Genomic DNA, 12,740 nt, shown 5'->3' on the forward strand with positions numbered 1-12,740 from the left:
TGCACTCACTTATTCTGAAAATAGGATTCAAACTGTTGTGGTTCTTGTTGCGTGTCCTCTGATGATTGTGTAGCTGAGGTAGGTTATATCCATGAGTTACCATATCTGGTTGTGTGGGAATTAAACAGCACCATGTTATGCCATGGTCTGCAAGGTATTTCTGTAGGTATCATCTCTTCTTTGTGTTCCGCAATATTAGGTTTCTCAGTATGTTGACAACATTCATTCTAAACATTTGCAGTGGTCATTCCAGTAGCATTTCTTCATACCCTTCTGACTGTCATGTGTCTTCTGAATTAATTCTCACATAAACTGTGTTGGCGATTTTAGATCCAGCCACGTTATCTCTGGTAACACCTTACAGGGGGTGATTGATAAGTTCATAGCCTAAGGTAGAAGGAGTCAATTTTAAAAAACCTAGCACATTTATTTTTCAACATAGTCCCCTCCTACATTTACACACTTAGTGCAGCGGTCGTGGAGCATACGGATCTTGGACCTCCAGAAAGTGTTCACAGCAGGGGTGATTGATAAGGTTGTGGCCTAAGGTAGAAGGAGATGTTATACAGCTCCCGTTACATGCACATGCAGGTAAACTCTTTGAGTGATTATGCAGAATGTTTGAAGTTAATAACTCATCTCCTTCTACCTTAGGTCACAAACTTATCAATCACCCCTGATGAGTTATTAACTTCAAACTTTGAATCACATGATGAAATGTGTTGTTTGTGTCAAATCAAAGCTGTGAGGATTGTGCTGGGATGCTGAAAGTGTCACCATACTCCTGGCACCAACAGGACATCCCCAGAATTCACAAACCCAAACTGTAATGAACGTGGGAGGAAACCAGAGCATCCAGGAGAATCTCCTTACAGACAGAGATGGCATTCAAGCCCCAGTTTGACAGCTGGTGCCATAAAGTTTTGTGCTAACTACAACACTACCGAGGTAAGGTTGATGGACCCACTGGTCTTGCTTCTCCCTTTGTATCATACCCTGCAGTAATGTATTTGGATAATGTTTATCAAGGTGTTACATGAATTGGATTTTCATTGTTTATCCTTAAATGTAATAAAATAGTGGATGTTGTTCTTCCCTCTCTTTGATCACTGAAATAAAACTGCTGGAATCGTTGATCTTGATGCCTATCTTCAGTTTGAGTGTGCAAGTATTATAAAAATTATGCCAGTATAATTGGTTGTTATGATCAGTAAAGTTATGCACTCAGAGCAAGACTTCATGCAGAAAATGTTACAGGTTGTTTAGCTGGCTTATATCTATTCTACACATGCTTTTGGAAAAAAAGCACACTCAGATATCAAGGATGCATTTCAATTTCATTATTTGATATGCTCCAGCTTATTTTGAACAGAGTGAAAATTAGTATTCAACTCAAAAGCAGAAAAAAACCCACTTTCAGTTCATCTTTCAACTGGCAGAATTCCCATTAAAGAGTGTGATAATTATTGTTTCTAGGTAATTATTCATCAATTCAGATAAAGGTCACCCAAATATTGAAACTCTGATATGATAGTGCATTGGCCTTTGGTAAAAAGATACAGTACTTCATTATAATGGAATAAACAGAATAATATATTTTTCTAACTCTTTTATAGATGTTATAACAGAGTCTGATGATTATGCTGGCACTGATATTGCAAAACTGTCTTATTAATTTTGGAAGCCAAGATGGATTAATTTTAAATTATGAAGAAAATGCTTAAACCTTGCATATCACTTAGCAAAGCCAATGTAACAATTTGCAAAAGTGGAATGGGAGAAATATTATTGTTTGATTTCTCTCACCCTTTTTCCTTTCAGATTGGGATTTGGATGGAATTATTTACCTTTACAATAAAACTTACTTCGGAAACATTCACTTCATGACATCATTGAGGGTGAAATGGTGCTTTTCAGCTTTAATTGGAAGTGGATTTATAAAGAAAGAGAGGTATGAGGTAAAGGTTTAATCATGAGTCAGAAGGTTCAAGATTCAAATTCAATTTCAGACAATCTGAGCAAAGGGATATGTGATCAGTTTCCCTTCCTATCCCTAACTCTTCCTTTCCTTCTACCCTACATTCTCTTCCTTTCTCTTCCCCCTTAGTTACCTCCATCCTTCCATTCTACCCTTACCCTCCTTCTCTCTCTCACCCCTTCACTTTACCTCAGTCCCATTCTCCCTCTCCCTCCATCCTTCTTTCTCCATTCCACCCTTTCTCTTTTTGGCTTCCTCACCCTCCCACTCTCTCATTGTTTCCCTGTGATACAAATCCCAAATTCAATTGCAGACAGTCCCTGTAAAAGGAAGTGGAATCATGGCTCTCAGCTCTTTGTTGACATCTAGCTCTATAGGTAAATGTGAGTTATTGATTGACCCTGTACTCTCAATCATGTGGAAGCACACACACACACACACACACACACACACACACACACACACACACACACACACACACACACACACACACACACACACACACACACACACACACACACACACACACACACACTTTTCCTTCACAAGGGGATGTACAAGAAATATTCACATCATTATCTGGGCAAATGTTCATCCCCCAAGTTTTCCATCAATTCATGAAATCCAAAAGAAGAGCAAGAAGACATCACTGGAAAAAAATAACTATCATTACAATTCTGATCAATGAGCGGTCATTTATCTCCTATATCTCACACCCATTCTGCATTTATAAAGCTTCTGATAACTCATCCAGTTTTCCTTAAACTTCCCTTGGTCTCTTTCTTAACCAAGACTGGCTCTATTTTTTGCGAAGATGAAATGGCCAAAATGCTAGCCAAAGTAACTTGTAATGAGATGGCATTTCTTTATAAATGGCTGCTTTGGGCTACATAATGAGTCTTGCTTACTTGGAAGACTAAGCTTCCTTAGAAAAGATCCTTTTAAGCCAACATTCCATAATTATATTGGTTGTTCTAACTGATGGTTCTATATATCTTGTCTCCCTAACTCAGCATGATGAAAATTATAAAGCAAAGCTGTACAAATATCTTCACTCCTGCTGGACTCCCTGCCCGCACCTAGACACTCTAGACACACAGAATATTAATTTTGTAATGTACTTTACTTAGAAATATGTAACATTAAGGCTTTGCTTTAAAAAGAAGCTATAAGAATTATTATAAATCCATGTTGAATTCAAGGCTTGGACAAGTAAACCGAGATAAGATCTTCATATTTATGCCAAAAAAGAAATTTGGAGCTGAGACGAGTGTTAACTTTGTTTTTGATTTCAAAGTGAAGAATAATAGTTTTAATGAGCCTGATTTGAGGCAGATTTTAAAAGATATCATATTTCATGTTTCTTTTTAATATTAGATTCATGAAAACACTTGAAAATATGGTCCAAAAGTACATTCACATCTGCAAGCAGTCGGACATGCTAGCCAGTTAGTCCTAATGCATTGTCTTGATCTGAAACATTGACAATTCTTTGTGCTCCAAAGATGTCACTCAACCTGTTGAGCTCCTCCAGCAAATCGCTTTTTTACACCAGATTCTCACATCTGCTATGTTTCCAACTCTGAGTTGACAGATAAACTTTCCAGAACACAGCAACAGAAACTCTACATCTCATTCTCTCCACTCGCACCCCTCTTTCTCTGTATATGAAATAGTTCATTTCAGGTGATACACAAGCTCATCAACCTTTAGATTTAACTCAGTTTCTCCCTTCAAAGGTGCTGCCTGAACTGCTAAGCATTTCCAGCTTTTCTTTCGGCTTCATGCTTGTCATAAATAAGGTGGAGTTTGTGTCTGAAGAAGCCTCTCAGATGAGTGGCAAAACATCTTCTAGACAACACAGCAATCCAGTTGCCTTGGTTTACTCCTGCTTCATAAGGAGGCATTTATTTCATTCATAATTCATTTTGTTTTATCTTGCACAATGTAACTCTTACAGACAGAATAAAAGTAAGTAAAATGATACAAATAAATCAAGATTTCAAATTCAAGGAACAAAGCAATGGCAATCAAATTTATATGGATGATCTGGCCCTTCTGATATCCAGATTATGTCCATATAGACTCTTAATGCAGTAAAACTTCTCAAGATGCACATGGAGGACTGAAATAAAATAAAATCTGACAAAAAGCAACAAGATATAAAGCAGTTAACAAAAAAATGAAGAGGAGAGGCTTAGGAAAGAAATACAGAGCTTAGGTACCTGACAGATGAAGACATAGCTGTCATGGTCCAGATCGGTTCCCCTTTAAATTTAGTTAGGTTGCGTTATGATCCGGACCATTGACTCCTTGTTCCCTTCTAATTCCGTTTCATGTGTCCCTTGAGCTTGGCCATTAAGGTAATCTACTCTCGACCCGAACCAGCAGCTTATAAGCCCCTGGCTTTAGCCGTCCGGGGCGAGAGTGTTAGGAAGCATTAGCAAGTCGCCGTCGCTACCACAAGCCAGAGTTATCCAGCCCGCATCGGAGTTCCGGCAATTCACCTTCCTTCTCCAGAGTGGGTCCGGGCAAGGTCAAACTGCCAGAGGTGAGTTGAAGGCAGAGTCCTGGCTCGATGTTCATGCCCCGTGTCTGTGTCTATCCCTTGAAGAGGTGTCCCGGCTTGGTGCCTGTGGTGAACTACATGTACCTGTCTGGACACGCCCCCTGCTGACTGCTCCTGTGGCCCCTCCCACTGACCGTGGCTCCTTCCACAGACCCCAGTATAAAGGCGATTGAGGCCTGGGCCCGGCCCTCAGTCTCCAGGATGTAGTATGGTGGTCAACTACTGCTTGTTCTTTCTTCCAGTCAATAAAAGCTGATATCTCGCCTTCACGTCTCAGAGAGAGTTATTGATGGTGCCTCAGTGCCTGAGTTGAAGGTGGAGTCCTGGTTCAATGTTCATGCCCAGTGTCCGTGTCTGCCCCTCAAAGAAGAGTCCCGGCTCAGTGCCTGAGTTAAAGGTGGAGTCCTGGCTCGATGTTCATGCCCAGTGTCTGTGTCTGTCATTCGAAGAAGAGTCCCGGCTCGGTGCCTGAGTTGAAGGCGGAGACCTGGCTCAACGTTCCGGTCCTGTGGTTGAGTGTCCACGTTCTGGCTGAGGCGACCCATGGTGTCCACGTCTGGCTGTGGCGATTCAAGGTCCTAGTCTCAAAGTCCAAGGTCCATGGTGGTCCAAGTTCCAGTATCCAAGTCCAAGGTCCACGACAATCCATGTTCCCAAAGTCCAAGTCCAAGATCCGCGGTGGTCCAAGTTCCCAGTTTCCAAGTCCAAGGTCCACGGCGATCCAACTCCCTAGTCTCCTAGTCTGAGTTTCGTGTTCCTCTTTGTCCTCCTTGATTTCCCGGTTCTCTGTGTAGCGAGTAATAAACGCTATTTTATTGAACCTAAGAAAGACGTGTTTTGTGTCCTGCTTGTGGGTCCTCTCCCAGCACCCTTGCCCCCACCGTGTGACAATAGCTGCCATGTTCCATTCAGAAATAACTCTCCCTTGAACTTGAGGATCAAAGACATTTGGGGATTTGAAAAACTGGTGTGATGATACAAATAAGAAGGGAAAGCCTTGCAGACATATGGACAAAACACATGTCTGTATGTTTAGGGAAGCTAGCATAGTCTGATGTCATGATGACAGCCCATTCAATTGTTCAATTGATTTTGTGAATGGTTGTGGTACCACCTGGAACAGATGCCATGAGATATGCTTGACTTGTACAGTCATCACAATTTACCTTGTGTCTCAGTTTCCACTTATGGAACTATTGGTTACACCAGCAGTCGGCTCGAATTTGTTTGAGCTTTCCCTGAAAGGTTGAGGTCTGGGGTTCCATTGCTAGGATCGGTTCACACCATATAATTCAGTGATGTTTGCCAAGAGTATCCCATCAGGAGATGGGACTGACATTTGATTGTAGAGGTTGGATTGTGTTCCAGTAGAGCTGCAGGATTTCATACAGAACTGAGGCAGGGATTTAATGTTCTTTGTTAGTGAAGGAGTGCTTCACGGCCATTAATGGGTGAAGATCTTCAAGGAAAATGTTTTCCCTTTGGACAACAAGACACTCACTGTGCGCTGCCACAGAAAGCCTCCTGAATACTGTTTGTCTCTGAACTCCAAGACTAGTCCTCTTGCTGTCCCAATCATGAAAATCTACTACTTGTTTTCTGGCAGTTCCTGAGGTCGATTGAGAAGTGTTGAATTGCAGTACTTTGTTGGGTTGACCAGAGCAAATTAAGTAACCTGTAGCATACTGTTTCTCCTACCCCTGATGTTCAATTATTTCTAATCTTGGTTCAGTGTTGCCCTGATAATTACCAAACTGCTGCAAAAAAAACCACAAACACATGAATGTAAATAGCAGACATTACACCTTTGTTCTAAAAGGCCATCACGTCCTTTAATCAGGTCCATTTCAATTTTTGGAAAAAATATCTCATTCAGGTCCACGAGCATCAAAAGAGTCCAGCACTATTTGCTGTATATATTGCAGATGTTTGCAGCTTAAAAACACATTGTCAGGAAAGTATATTACTGGCTATGTGAGCCACACACTGATTATTTAAATATTTCCTCTTCTCAATTTAAAAAAACAGCAAACTGCCCTTCAAGCTACTAATTCTGTACAATATCCTTTCAAGTAAAAGCAAATTAAGGGGGAATCATATTCATCTTCATTGTCTCTGAAGTAATTAAAGGAGAAGGAATCCAACAACTGAAGCTACTTTGTTGTATAAATCGAACTTCATTTTGAATCCACTTCTATAAAGGCTCAAAGCCCTTAGAATTTCATGAATAAGGCCTTGCTTTTGTTCAATTATGTCAGTGGTATTCTCTTTGGACTTGAAGTTATTTTCTCCTTTCTTCAGCATCTATTCATTATAATTTCTTTCCTTTTACTTTAGCCTATTTTTGTCCTATCAACCAATGAGGAATAAATTGCAAATGCTGTCCCTGAACACGATGAATATTGTAGCGAGCATTTCATCCATGATTTCAGATGAGAAAATTTGTTTAGCATTGTGACCAGCACAAAAACAGACTGGGCGCTATGACCAGGGAGAAAACCCACTCTTGCACACCCCGGTTAGAGTCAGGGTGATCCACAAATACACATGCAAGCAACTGTATAAACCAACCTAAAATGTTACATGAAATGAACTCGAACACCCCACCATAATCCTAAAAGCATTTTAACACAAGCACAATAAATCACGCTGGTCATTAGGAATGCTGGGGTGAGCTGTTGACCACACCGCCAAAAGCATCACATTGCTTCCACCTAAGGGTCAGCCATCCCCAGCAACTGCAGAGACCACAACGAAGTCCCAATGTCCAGGTGGTGGTCGACGCCCCATCCTGGAGTGCTGGGGGCTTTCTGGTGCCCTCGCAGGAGAGGAACCGCTTGGTGAGACAAGAGGCAGAGCCCCTGGAGTGTCACTTCCTTTCTGGGTCGATGGTGGCCGAGAGCTGATATTATGCCAGCCAGTCCCAGTGCAGCACGACTGCCTTCTGCCACTCGGGCAACTGCACCCAATATACCACATTAGAGATGCAGTTGAGCACCTCCTGGCCCCTTCCAATGGCTTCCTAGCTTGGGGGATAGTCCCTTCTTCTGGGAGGGGTAGCAGGTCCATACTGGGGCCCAGACCACGGACTGGTGCATTGGTGTCTGAGACTGATGGTCCAGCCCCTTTTGGGATGTACAAGCGGTAGTACCAGTGGTAGTATGATGCCAGCCCCAGGAAGCTGCTAGAGTCAGAGACATGGCGGATGGGTGGGCCATTCGTCGACGGTCGCCACCTCTTTGGCACTTACCATGTACCCCAGGAACTTCATCTGATGGTGCAGCAGGCAGCATTTTGTGTGCTTGAGGCTCAGGTCCACCAGGCGAAGACATCTTCCAGGTTCCAAAGAGCATCATCAGAAATGGCAGCGTGCACCAGGAGATTGTCCAAATAGATGACACTGCAGTTCCACGGAATGTGAGCCAGCACCCTCTCCATCAGTCCTTGAATGCGGCTGGGGTATCACACAGACCTAACAACGTTACCTGGAAGTGCCACAGCCCTTTACCAATGGTGAAGGGAGTCTTAGGCCGAGGCTCCAGGGTACGTTTGACCTGCCAGTGGCCACTGGGGAGAATGAGAGAGCTGAAACAGGCCAAACCCTTGATACAGTCTAGGGCATCATCAATTCAGGGCAGTGGCTAGCAGTCCTTCTTGGTCACAGCTTTGAGAGAGCGGTGGTCAATGCAGAACTGCCACAACCCATCTTTCTTCCTGACCAACACCACTGGGGCTTTGCATAGGTTGTCTAAGTGCTCAGTGATGCCATCTGCTGCCTGGCACTTGGCGAGGGTCAGGTGATAAGGTCGCAGGAGGATGGGGTGGACATCCCTGGTATTAATGTGGTGTTGGACCAGCCCCGTGCACCTGCAGTCTTTGTTCCCGGCTGTGAAGATGTCGAGGTGTTGGTCCAGGTTTTTCACCACCCGCCGCTGGCCCTGATCCGAGTTCTCGCTGCTTCACTGCCACAGCCCTCGCACTGAGTGGACGGTCTCGCTGGAAGGCACTGCAGTAGTGCCATCATACTGTGCAGATGCGGCTGTTGATCACAGTGTGCTGTGCTGGGGTGACCGGTGGCAGTTGTTGCTCTGCTTCTTGCAGCTGCCCTGCCGGTCAGCCACGGATCCAGTGCCGAGCTAGAGTGTTGGTGATGGTTGACCCTACGTCCACCAATGCACGGTATCTCATGTCCTGCACCATGCATTCCACGTCTAAGCCTTGTCCTTCACCCGTGGCCCACCCGGGGAGGCGACAATGGAAGGATTCTGTTGGAGGTCTCGAGTGGTGCTTCCCTCATGGCACCGCCCACTCGGCGTTTCCCGGCGACCACGCTGGGCCGTGGCGTGGTGCTGGTGTGGGGCAGTTCCAGGCCATGTGGCCTGCCTAGCCACACCGGTAGCATGGAACGCTCGGTGGCACACAGCAGGGTTGGAGTGGCTCTGGTCAGACCTGTCTCACGGGCTGCTCCTCGTGAGTTTCCTCCTCCACCTTGGTGACACCACCCCAGCTCACAGCATGTGAGGCATCTCTGGAATGCCTTGGGGGACTAAAATAGCTTCTTCCCTCACCACCTCGACCGGCGATGATGGTGATGTCAGGTGAACATGCTGCCGAAGGCACTCCAGCGTCATTGCCTTCACAAAGGGATGGAGCATAAGCTCTTCCTGGGCCATGGGAGGGACTGGGGTAGCCTGCCGAGCACAGTGGTGGAGGTCTGCTGCAAATGCCCCCAGGTTTACTCCCACAGGGGGCCACCTCCTGCCCGGTTCTTTCTTCTCTTTTTCCTCCAATGCCCTCAGCTTGAAACACCACTCCAGCACCATTATGAGGACCTTGTAGTCATGCTGCTCAGCCGGTGTTAGGTCAAAGAGGACAACAGGGCAACTCGTCCAGCACCAGGGCAAGGTGCACTGCCGTCTCGGTGGGGCTCCACCTGTTGTGCATGTGGCAAGTTTGACTTGCGGCAGCTAAGGCTCCAGGCGGTTGGTACCATCATATCTGGGGAGCTTCAGGGTGGACCCTATGGTGTTAATTGCTGGAGCCCATTGGTCTCCCATTTTTTCCTGGCAGCATTGTTGATGACTGCCATGTTTCCTGTCCTCCGATGTCTTGGGCTCCCCAGTACAGGCCACGAGGGAGGCAGGTGATGCGCTCCGCCATGTCCCCTATTTGGGGAGCCTGGGTGCACTTGGCCCATTGGGGATCTCTGTGAAGGTGCAATGCTCAGTTCCCAGGTTCTCTCTCTCGGTTGACATCCCGTCCTCAGGAGCCTGGCAAGGGGTGAGTGGAAAGCCGACCACTCAGTCTCTCAACTTATTACCCTGGTCTTAAGGCGCTCCACCCGATGTCTTAGCTTGTCAATTTCACTTTCAGTTTCTAATTCCACTCCTGACACCAATGTGGCGAGCAATCGATCCATGATGACAGACGAGAAAAGCTCATTTATTTCCACTGCCATTTTTATTGTGATAAGCACAAAACCGACCAAATGCAATGACCCAGAGAGAAAACTACCAAGATACACACATGCGGGGCAGGTGATTATAACAGACCCCGGATGCAGGGTGACCCACAAACATACAAGCAAGCAACTATAACAGGAATAACAGTGCATAGTTCCCTGAAGGTGGAGTCTCATGTAGATAGGGTGGTGAAGAAGGCTTTTGGAACGCTGGCCTTTATAAATCAGAGCATTGAGTACAGAAGTTGGGATGTAATGTTAAAATTGTACAAGGCATTGGTAAGGCCAAATTTGGAATATTGTGTACAGTTCTGGTCACCGAATTATAGGAAAGATATCAATAAATTAGAGAGAGTGCAGAGACGATTTACTAGGATGTTACCTGGGTTTCAGCACTTAAGTTACAGAGAAAGGTTGAACAAGTTAGGTCTCTATTCATTGGAGCGTAGAAGGTTGAGGGGGGATTTGATCGAGGTATTTAAAATGTTGAGAGGGATAGATAGAGTTGACGTGAATAGGCTGTTTCCATTGAGAGTAGGGGAGATTCAAACGAGAGGACATGATTTGAGAGTTAGGGGGCAAAAGTTTAAGGGAAACACGAGGGGGTATTTCTTTACTCAGAGAGTGATAGCTGTGTGGAATGAGCTTCCTGTAGAAGTAGTAGAGGCCAGTTCAGTTGTGTCATTTAAGGTAAAATTGGATAGGTATATGGATAGGAAAGGAGTGGAGGGTTATGGGCTGAGTGCGGGTAGGTGGGACTAGGTGAGATTAAGAGTTCGGCACGGACTAGGAGGGCCGGAATGGCCTGTTTCCGTGCTGTGATTGTTATATGGTTTATATGGTTATATGGCCTGAGCTAAAATGTATCAATAAATGAACTTGAACATCTCACCATAATTTCACAAATGCATTTTAAAACAAGAACAATACGTAGCACTGGCCACTAGGAATTCTGGAGCCAGCTGTCGACAGTGACCCCAGAGCACACATTATCATGTATTGCAATGCACTGCTGCTGCAAAAATACAAATTTCACGATGTACGACGGTGATATTAAACCTGATTTTCATTCTAAGATAAAAGTATGAAAATTTGAAGGAAGTTGTAGGTGCTGGGAAATCTGAAATAGAGCTGTGCTAGAAACACTCAGCAGATCAGGGAGCATCTATGGAAAGAGAAACAAGGTTAACACTTCAGGTCAAACTGACTCCATCACATTTCAGTTCACAACTTGCGGATGTCTATTTGGGAAATGGTTGGGAGAGCAAGTTTGAGTTTTTATTGATTGTTTTCACTCTTCATAATTATCCAAGGATTATTGACACTGAAGAAAACTTAAAAGTCAAAAACTGAAAACAGAAACCCTGAGAATCCAACCATTAAACGTCATATGGTGATACTGAATAGATCTTAATTTCACGTTTTGTATTGTATCTTCTGTTAAGTTATCTTTACAGTTTAATGTACTATTAAGAAAAGTAGCCCCTTGTCTCATTCTGTACTATGCTCAATAGCACCAGTGGTTTCAAACGTTTAAGTGTCATTAATTCTGGAATTTCAGTGTTGCTCAGAGATTTTACTGACACTGCAGGGACATATTAAAGCAACGCTGTATGGAAATATCACCAATAAGTGAGAAACCAGGCAGAAATACACTGTCACATGCTAGGATCAGGCAGGATCGAATAGGCCTTTCATGAGGAAATCACACAAAACCATTTACTCTTTGATCCAAGCCATTGTGGATAGTAGTGTTGCTGCAGGAATTGAGTTGGGAAGTAGGAAGTGTCTGGAAGAATAATCATCGAGGATGAGAGTTATGGAGAAGAGAGATAATCATGCCGTTTTGGCAGGAGTGGATGAGACTGTCCCATTTTGGATCAGTTAGGTGTAGGATGGCCACTTACAGAGACTATCAAATGGGAAAGCTCAGAGAGAGGCAATGTAATTGCAAAGAAAGCATGACAGCACCCCTAGTTCCTTAGGAGCCTGCAGAGATATGGCATGTAATCATAACCTTAACCTTAACAAACTTTTATAGATGTGTGGTGAAAACTGTATTGACTAGTTGCATTACGGCTTGTTATGGGAACACCAATGCCTTTGAGCAGAAAATCCTACAATTGTGGATTCAGCCAAGTACTTCATGGGAAAAGCCTTTCCAACCATTGAGCAAATCTACATGAAATATTGCCACAGCAAAGCAGCGTCCACCATCAAGGATTCCCACCATCCAGGCCATACTCTTTTCTCACTGCTACCATCAGGTAGAAGGTACAAATGCCTCAGGACTCACACCACCAGGTTCTAGAACAGTTACTATCCCTCAACCATCAGGGTTTTAAACAAAAGGGGTAACTACCCTCACTCTACTTCTGGTGTTCCCACAACCAATGGTCTCACTTTAAGGACTCTTTAACTTGTTATTTGTTACTATGCATTCATATTTGGTACTTGCACAGTTTGTTGCTCATTGATCCTGTTTATAGTTACTGTGCTATCGATTTGCTAAGTATGCCCACAAAAAAAAAATCATAGTGTTGCACGTGGTGACATGTAAGTAGTCTGTTTATAAATCTTACTTTGAACTTTAAACTTAAAAATGTTGGACTGGGAAACAACTAAGCCCAGGGTGCAGTTCAATTAGGAAGTTAAGTTGGACAATATAGCTTAGGAAACAAATAAAGAGATGATTGCTTTTGGGGATTAAGAAATTAAACATTAATGTAGAA

At 44.0% G+C, this 12,740-nt stretch overlaps 1 long non-coding RNA gene across 1 annotated transcript in view; it reads left to right on the plus strand.

Annotated features, from left to right (window-relative positions):
- Positions 1-734: 734 nt before the first annotated feature.
- Positions 735-12,740, plus strand: part of LOC140731036 (uncharacterized) — a 71,676-nt gene continuing 59,670 nt past the window's right edge. The window contains exons 1-2 of the long non-coding RNA XR_012099723.1: positions 735-948; positions 1,822-1,951. This is a non-coding gene — a long non-coding RNA (uncharacterized lncRNA). The remainder of the gene's footprint in view (positions 949-1,821; positions 1,952-12,740) is intronic.

This window comes from Hemitrygon akajei, chromosome 7 (genome assembly GCF_048418815.1).
Source record: "Hemitrygon akajei chromosome 7, sHemAka1.3, whole genome shotgun sequence".
NCBI classification, from domain to species: Eukaryota; Metazoa; Chordata; class Chondrichthyes; order Myliobatiformes; family Dasyatidae; genus Hemitrygon; species Hemitrygon akajei.